We start from the raw sequence: 9,487 nt of genomic DNA on the forward strand, positions 1-9,487 counted from the left end.
GCTGAATTCCCTTGAGTTTATGCTGTTGGTTCCAATGCATCCTGAAACTTCAGCCATGTTGACTACAACTAAATTAGAAAATTAAATGGTGCCAGGGTACTGATAATCTAAATGACTAAATTCATAGAGTGTTCACTGCTATTATTTTTGCTTGGATCAGCTTTTACCAGCCCAAATACTTCCCAAGGAGAGTCTGTGAGTAAGCACAGTGCTAGAGGTATTGTGAACTGGCAACTCCCCACTGCTTCATACTGCTTCCACTGCTTCCATACTGCTTCATACAGTGTGATCACGACCAGAATATGCCAGTGACCCAAGCTAAGAAAGATCCTGGCAGTATTTTATTTCCTAATACAGATTAGCTGTTGAATTGAAGAATGTGCATTATGCTTCATCTGGCTCATTGTAATGAAGTGGTCCTAGAGGGACAGGGCGTAAGAATTAACCCTTCCAATCTTTAAGTGCTATCACTTGAACTGGGAGAACAAACTGTAATAATAGAGAATATCTTGGCTGATAGAGATGTATGTAACAAAGAAAAGGTTGACAGGATTTCACTGACAGTTTATACAAAAAAACTTGACATTTTTTTTCTACAAAGGTGTTCCTATGTTTAAAGATTTTACAAATTCAGAGGTGTTCTGTATGTGTAGATAATAGTGGAAGTGGCTGGACTATCATGGCACAAATTCCACTCCTTTAAAATTGTAATTCAAAATTAAGTGCTAGTTTGAAATATGCAGGTAATTAAGGAGGTTTGTACCCCCACAAATCTGTTTCAATCAAAAATATCCAAAAGATTTGTGAATACATAAAAGTGATTTACTGATAGGTAATTTTCTGCTCTAAAACCTTTATAGTCCAGCTGAGACTGGACTCAACAAAAAACAAAACCAAAGAATGATATGTGTCATATGCTAATTGCAGAGGGCAGTATTACAGAAAGAGGTGAATTTTACAGAACCAGATGGTGTTAATAAGCTCTAGAGATCACAAACACTAAATAGGCTTGAAGGTGTAACATTGTAGTGCAAAAAAGAGGATCATGCATACAGGAATCTCAGAAAGGAGTTCATGGAGAACCCAAAGTCCTGGGTAGTCTCCTCTTATTTTGTTTCTTGGAAAAAATGACTCAGGTTAATGCTGAAGGAATCATCTCTTTGCAATCCTCCAAGTAAGTCTTCAGTGTTCAGTGATGAGTTGACCAAGGAATTCTTAGAAACTCACAGCTCAGTAGTGGAGTGTAGTTTGGCTTGTCCATTCTTGAATCATGGATTCTCCATGCTCAAGCAAGTGGAATGTCTACCAAGTCAGATCCATGAATTATGTAAAAATATAAAGGTAAAATGATATAGGTATTGAAACTGTAGATGTATGTTAGAATAATGTAATGAAAGCAAAACATATTCTTAAGGTTGTGCTTGAGAGTAAGAATCCTCACCAGCAGATATGCTTTCTCTAATAGTTTCTGAGGCTGGCTAACAAGAGTCTGCAATCTCCTTCAGAGCATGCTTTACAGAGTTTTAAAACTGCTTCTTTCTTGCTTCTATTTTGACAGAAAATGACTATAACTCTCCATAGCTGTTTGTTTTTGATCGTCTACTCCTTTTCTAGCCCCACCTTGGCATGACCCCCAGTAAGTCCTTATATGTAAGTCCTTATATTCAGGTAGTAGAAAATCACAAGGGAGAGTGCCATATTATTATCTCCAACATTGTGCTTCAGTGTCTTGATTTTTACAGTACAGCTTGGTTATCGTGTTCTCAACAGTTGTCTTGCTTACAAGTTATCGTGTTCTCAACAGTTGCCTTGCTTACAAGTTTCTCCAATATAGTGGCATGTTTTTATAAGCGTGATACCATGAAAAGCATCAAATTTGCAAGCTCCTTCTGATTTATATTTAGCTTGCCATGTGCTTTGCAGAGAAGCTGTACATGGCACAGCATATGAACAACCTGAAAAAGGGTGCAACCTTTTCCTTTCCCCAGCCACTGCACATACTTTGTTGGATTTACAGAAAGCCTGCAGAACCCTGTCACCAGGACTAACAGCAAGGAAAACCCACTAGAAATCTGCTGGTGGGCAGCATCCAGAGAGGGGAAAAAAGAATATCTAAACATCCAGTTTCATTACAGAAGCATGAGCTGCCTATTTGGTGCAGCAAATGCAGTCCAAGATTCAGTAGAACCGGTAACAGTAATGTCATATTGATGGCTATTCGTTGATGGATATTCATAACAATGTTAATGGGTAAAGCAGTAGTAGCACCACTATACAAGGCAGAAGAGAGTAATTCTGATCATCTACATCCAAGCAAATTAATTCTGAGAAGAAATCCAGAAAAGAGGTGGGGAACACTCAACATAGGACTTCTTGAGCAAAGCAGGAGGAGCCTGGCTTATTCATCTTAGTTCAATACTCCTCAATATCCAATTACACAATATTTTGAAAGGGGTCTCAAAATATCAGAAGTAGTCAGTAGCATCTCAGTCACCCCCAGGGCACTACTAGTTGAATTATTATGGCAGTAATTATTGGCTGAAACTACCTTGGCTATGTTAGGAACTGATCAATTAATTGTTGGCAGCACCAAATATACACCACACACAGAGAAATCAGGTTATGAAACAGTCTTGCAATAGGAGGGAGGGAACAAAAGAAAATTGCATCTGGGTACCCATCATCTAGACTTATTTATAACTATTTTCCCTGCATTATATGACAGTCATGTGACAAGGAGACTGCTCTAGTGACCCAGCTGGTCTCATGCTGTAATATATCAAAACCAAATCATTTGCTTCTCCTTAAATGCACAGTATGACTCCACCATGGTTACTTTTTTTTTTTTTTAACTTGTAATTTTAAATATTCACTTTAGATTCTTTTCTGACTATGATCTAGCTTTCACTACTAATCAGATAAAAGATCCCTTCAACATTTACCCTTTGATCCACACCACATCTTCTGAGCAGGATGAACTCCCAATATTAAACCTCTTTTTAATGTTTACCACTGCCATTTGTCCTACAAATTCTTTTGACATCTAATATGATGTGCCTCTCCCTTCTTATTTTGTAATGGTCTTACACGAAATGTTATCTTCATCTCTTGTTTTCGCTTTTGTATGTTGATTGTCAGCCCTCTGGGGCTCTGGCCCCCTTAGTATATGTTTAGGTTTGTATAAGGCATAGTAAATGCAATTCCTGACAACTCAGGTTGCTGCTACAGTACAAAGAAATAGCAGTTTCAGCAAAAACACTGCTGAATGGCAAAACTAAGCACTTAAGAAATACCAGAATTTGTATCCCCTGATTCCTTAATTAGGCTTATCTTATAGTATAGGTACTACATGTACATTTTTTGTGTTTGGTTTTGCAGACTTTATTCAGTATGCAGTTCTATGACTACCTCAGAGTTGTGCTGCAAAAGAATATTCTTTACTCAGGCTCTCTGCCTTGGTACAGATTTGGAAAGCAAGTTTGGAATTAGGCAGAAGATCGGTAAGTGGTAGCAGGGTAAGTACAGAGTCATACCTTTGCTAAAAAGCAGGAGGAATGAGAAATAGCAAATCCACCATTCTCTCGACTTTTCAAACCATTCAAGTAGAAAAAAAGCACCTCAGTACTGTGCAGGTTTACTAGAGCTCCCAGCTTTGAATACTGCATCTTGGTCAGCAGAAGGAGTAGAACAAAACCTTCCATTCAGCCTCATTAAGTGTGCAGAGAAAAAGCATAGTAACCTGGGCTAACCTCTACAGTTTGGGAGTTAGCATGAGTGCCAGCACATGTCACTGGGATATGACATGCAATAATACTCCTAAGCTACAGCCAGACATAAGAATTTGGGGGTGTTTCTGAACTCTCCAGTCTGAGGCATGCTCCAGCTTTATCCCAGATTTCAATTGGGGAATGAATGTGTGTGCATCCTCTGAACATATTTAGTTCCCTGGAAAGGGGTCACAGGGTTGGCACAGAGAGCAGCTGTAACATCTTCTGGCAGGGCCCCAGTGTGCACCACTGGGAAACCAACAGGTCATTAAAGGCACAGGTTCAGTCACCCACCCAAGATTGTACTGGATGTCAATGGCAGAACAAAGAATTGCATGAAGGCATTTTAAGGCCCAGCTTAAAATCATAAATACCAAACTGTCCTAGAAAAATTGCATATGTCAACCACTGTCTCACAATTTAAAAGTGCATTTAATGAATACTGTTTTTCCTGAAAATTGCACTGAGTATGCTGACTGTGTATTTAGAAATTATGGCATAGCTTATCCAACCTAGATAGTATTCATCTTTGTCAAGAAAGCTTCATTATGATTTGTTTCATCTTAAATTCACCTTTAGAGTCTGTGTTATGAGCACTAGGGTTATCTTACAAGCAGATTAATTTGCAATATTCCAAAGCAGGAAATACTCCCTTTCAGTCATGAAAATTATTCCAACTATGCAATCATAGTGTTGTCAAAACTGCAGCATAAATGCCCATCACTTCTCTCCAGAATTCCAATGGCATAAAATAAGGGAAACTGATGAGAAAAAAAAGAAAAACTGAAGAAAATATTCCACGTTTTTGAGATGTTGGATGAGTCTAGTGTGATCAAAACAAGTAACAGAGTTATGCTGGTTTTAAGCTACTGGAAGTAGGGGACAATCAGGCACATAAACTGCATTACTGGTGAACTGAATGCAACAAGATAATGCTACATGTAATCTTTCTTTGCTGGAATTGAAACAGAAGCCATCGTATAAAAGACCTAAACCAAACAAAACAAACTCCAGATATTAATATACATAGATTTTTATTCCAGGATATTCCTGTGTTTGATGACCTTACACATTTTTATGGAGAACAATTTCATACCGCTGTGTTGTGGGAACATGCAATGCCTTTATCTTCTGCTTCGAATATTCTTTCTGATGCTCAAGGATCATGTGTTTAATGAGTCTTCCTGTATTATCTATTCACTGTAAGAGGTAGAGTAAAAGCTTTATGAAAAAGAGTCTATTTGATCTAATATATGTATTTTCATATGCTATTATGAATTCCATATTACGCCTTTTGATGTAAATTCCCATATGTGGTCCTTATGGAGCCCTTTATAATTATTTCATTATGGTGCTAAATCATTCCCAACGAACAGATAGGAATTATGATTTTAAAAATATGATTTAGGCACTTCAGAATGCAGGAAAGAAAAACTTGAAAACCAAACAGCTATATTTATTTGGAACTCAAAAATTACACAAAAATCATGTTATTAACTTTTAATAAATGAGAGGGAGGAAAATGTTGATTTTGAAGCAGTTGGGAATTTCAGCACCATTTTGCACTGCTGCAAATCAGCTATAATCAGTTGCCTTGCTAGTGCTGAACTAAAGTATCTAGCTTTGTATTGTAAGCCTGAGGTAATCCAGACTTGTAGAACGGATCTGTTCAAACATGATTTGAAATTTACAGTTATAGTACCTCTGGCTATTGTATTTTTTCTTGCATTAAAAATCTCATAATTAAAATTATCATTTATATTTATTTATACACACACACAAATGCATTCAAAGATTATAACTCTGGGAGATCAGTTCTGCTTCTAGGTACAGGTAACTTTTATAATTATGGTTTGAAATATACCATTTATCACTTGCCTATAAAATGTTCGTTTCCTTTTCCTAAACAGTGGACAGATTTCCTGACCAGCTAATTATATTTCAGTCTTTCAGCCTATTCCAGTCTGTATGTGATAATAATAATTATTATACTTCTCTGGATGATACAAGGTATCACAAGGTATCTCTCTCTTTCTCTTTTTCTCTCATTCTGTCTCTCTTTTCTTCCTTCTAATCTTTAGAGATGAAACTTTGCATCCTCATAATGGATATCAACTTTGTTATGGAGTATGTGTGTATGGATGTGTGTTGTGAAAATGCTGCACTGAAGAAGAGTTGTTTGTTTACATTTTGTTCTCTGACACTCTTGTGAGCTGAGCAGTGTAGACCTTCCTGCAAGCAATTTGTCAGGAGGTCCTCAGCATGCTCTATGTCCTCAGCAATGTTCTGTTTGATGGAATTTCAGGGGGGTAGTATTAATCAAATTATTCCTTTAGCCATTCACATGGAAGTCTTTGAAACAAAAACTGAGAGAATCATAGAATCATTTTTGTTGGAAAAGATCTTTCAGATCGTTGAGTCCAGCGAGTAACCTAGCACTACCAACTCCACCACTAAACCAGGTCTCCCCTCAGCCTCCTTTTCTCCACGCTAAACAGCCTCAGTTCCCTCAGCCGCTCCTCATCAGACTTGTGCTTCAGACCCTTCAGCAGTTTTGTCGCCCTTTTCTGAACTCTCTGCAGCACCTCAGTGTCCTTCCTGTAGTCAGGGGTCCAAAACTGAACACAGGATTCAAGGTGGGGCCTCACCAGTGCCAAGTACTGCCCTAATCCTTCTGCAAGAGAGTGGAACTTCAGTTGTAATTTTTTCATGAAGACAATTATTACATTAGAAAGCAACTTGGATGTTGTGTTTTTCACCAACCTTGGAGTCTGAGAAGGGATATTTGGCTGGGATATTTTTAGACATTTCATATCTAAGAAGAGATAATTACTACAATTTCATCCTGGCATGACAGTTGGTCAGCAAGTCTGAGTTTAGAGGAAAGAGATTCTTACACACAATGCATGTGGAAAGCAAAACTTTTGGCAACTGCCGCAATTTGAGCATTCCAGAAGCAGAAAGGTGTCCAAATAAATCTTTCTAAGGAGGATGTGCTCTTACAAGCAGAGGGTGCCACATAGGGCACCTTTGTAGATATATTTCATTCTTCCTAACAATATCACCTGAATCATCCCAAAGTTACTTTCATCCATATGTTCTTATGCAGCTGCTGATCCCAATCAAGCATCAGGACAGCTGTGAGACTGTTATGTTTGAATCGAATCTTAATTTTGCTGAAAGGGCAAATGTTTCAGAATACTGTTGCTATTTTATTCCACAATGACTTTTCTACCGTAATTTCAAATAAATGTTGGACTGGGGAGAAGGGAGGATTTTTTGGTAGATGAACCTTTGAGGGTATAAAAAGAACCTTGCAAAACTGGGGTCTGATCTGAATGACCAAGGGCATCTCCTGTGAGCCTTCTAATCTTTACCATACCTTCAAAGAATATCTGACTGATGGCTGCAAAATACTGACAACAGGCCTAGCACCAGGAATATGAATGTGATCGTGAGAAATGTCACAGATTTGGTAGCGTACTTAGTTTCTTGCCCTTGAATAAACAACTGAATGAATGCTTCATGCTTCCATGCCAGTCAGGTCTGGAAAGTATCCAAACTGTTTCAAACTCTAGGCTTTGTATGAATCATTTCTGGTCCCTTGTCTTAGGCTTTGAGACTGTGTATTTAAATTGCCTTAACTCCTGAAACGAGCACTCTGACCACCTCTTATTTGTTGCCTCTAAGGACAGAATTTAGTTTCTAGGAACAACTTGAATTCCTGTCTAGGCATTTGAAGCCATGAGATATGCTACATAGGGGAAAATTTTAACATGAATTTTGAAAATTTTGGAGGGAAATTATTTTAGAATAATAGCTAATTTAGTGCCCAGGTACAGAAAAATCACAGATCTTTCAATAGACACTCTTTCTACCTGCATTCATCCTTTTTTAATGTGAGTAATTAGGTCCAACTGACCTCTCAGGGTGAACAGGCATAGCTGATTTACCACTTTCCATCATATTCCTGATTGCCTGGCATTTTTGTGCCATAAGAAAATGCAGCAAACTGAGAGCAGATAATAAGCATTTGGTAATTTTTTTGTGGGACCCACCGATCAGCTTCACATCTTAATCAGTCTCCAAGCCTCTCTGAAGAGATACTTTGCTTAGTTTAGCTGCTCTCTCTGGAAACTTGGCTTCTGAGCAGCCAGTTTAAATGTCCCTGCATCACATTTCCCAGTTAGTGTCAGATGAGATACCTCTGCCCTGAAATGCTGGGTTTTATAAATGAGCTAACTCTTGGACATTCACTTTCTTAGTATTCACAGTATTCACACTAAGAAATCAAAGCTGTTTGTTGATCACAGGTAGTGCGCTCCACCTATCTCCGATTCAATTTCTTAATAGTGGTTCTTAAGATGTCTGGGGAAAGGCCCTCTTTAATTCAAATCTGTACAGACCTAGTCCTGCCACTAACAGACTTTTCAGTGAGTGCTGAGCATCTCTCTGTTAGTTTTAATCAAGATGCAGCACCACTGAGGACCTGGAGGTGACTTGGCGTATTTGGTTACTGGGTTGCTCTCATCGGGCCTCTAAGACTTGAAATGTAAGGCCATAAATTGCCTAATTTGAGAAGTGTGCTTGCACATTCTCTCTTAACTTGACACTTTTCTATCTGATAATGTCCAATATTGATACTCATTCTTGGAGACAGAAGACTTACATACGTTATCAGGAAAAGAAAAAAAAAAAAAAAAGCTATTTTTGAGGGAAGAAAACTCGTTTTCATTTTCAGGTATAAGGAATGTTATACTACGCAGGAACCTGTAACAGTAATGATAGTGAATAAAAATATGTGTTCTGGACCTTGAGGTTACAGTGTGACTTAAGTTCCTCAATGTCCAAGCTAATACCTTATTTTTTCTGTCAGAAATGTAAGATCTTCAGTTTACTCTAGGCTACATAATTCAGCAGAATGATATTGAAATAATTCCAATAAGTTTTTATCCTGTGAATCAATTAACAGTTGCACCCCCAAAATAAACAGGTACCTTCTAACTACACAACAGATAACTCCATAACAAATGAGACTGTGCAGAAACTGCCTGCAAAGCTGTTGAAGTTATATTCAGGGTTCCAGCACAAAAAAACAAATGTCATTATTAATGGTTTATTTTGACTCCAGTAAGTGGAACCATTGGAGTTCTGGATGATTGATGATGTTTCTAGGAATCATAAAAGTCTTCCTAGAAATTACTTGTTCAGTTTAAATCAAGTACTTAGTTTTAGTTTGCTACAAAGATACGAAGTATTTGATATACAGCTGCTTTTGAAGTACAACAGTTTTGCAATGCAGACAATTCACTCTGGAAATTTTTTGAAATTCTAATTATATTTGACAGTAAATGCACGTTAGTTTCTTGACACAGGCCACTAATTAATATTTTCATTTATTGAAGTTTTCACCTACAAAACTTCTCATACAGTTTAATGGCAAAACTAAAGTAAATACTTAGTAATTTTTAAAGTGTGTGAACAAGCAAGCAGGGATGTAAGGGGCACTGCTTATTCAAATAACATATCTGAGTTTAATATGTTAGTATGTTGATTTTGGTTCAGGTTTTATGTCTGTAAAAGAAGTACGTATTAAAAAAAGTATCACTGTTATTACAATGATATTTTGGATTACTGTAGAACCCTTGAACTGATTAGGTCACTATTTTCTGAGCAAATTTCTTTTAGAACTTTACAAAACCTGCAAAGGCAAAAGTTAC

This window comes from Patagioenas fasciata, chromosome 2, assembly GCF_037038585.1.
Source record: "Patagioenas fasciata isolate bPatFas1 chromosome 2, bPatFas1.hap1, whole genome shotgun sequence".
NCBI classification, from domain to species: domain Eukaryota; kingdom Metazoa; phylum Chordata; class Aves; order Columbiformes; family Columbidae; genus Patagioenas; species Patagioenas fasciata.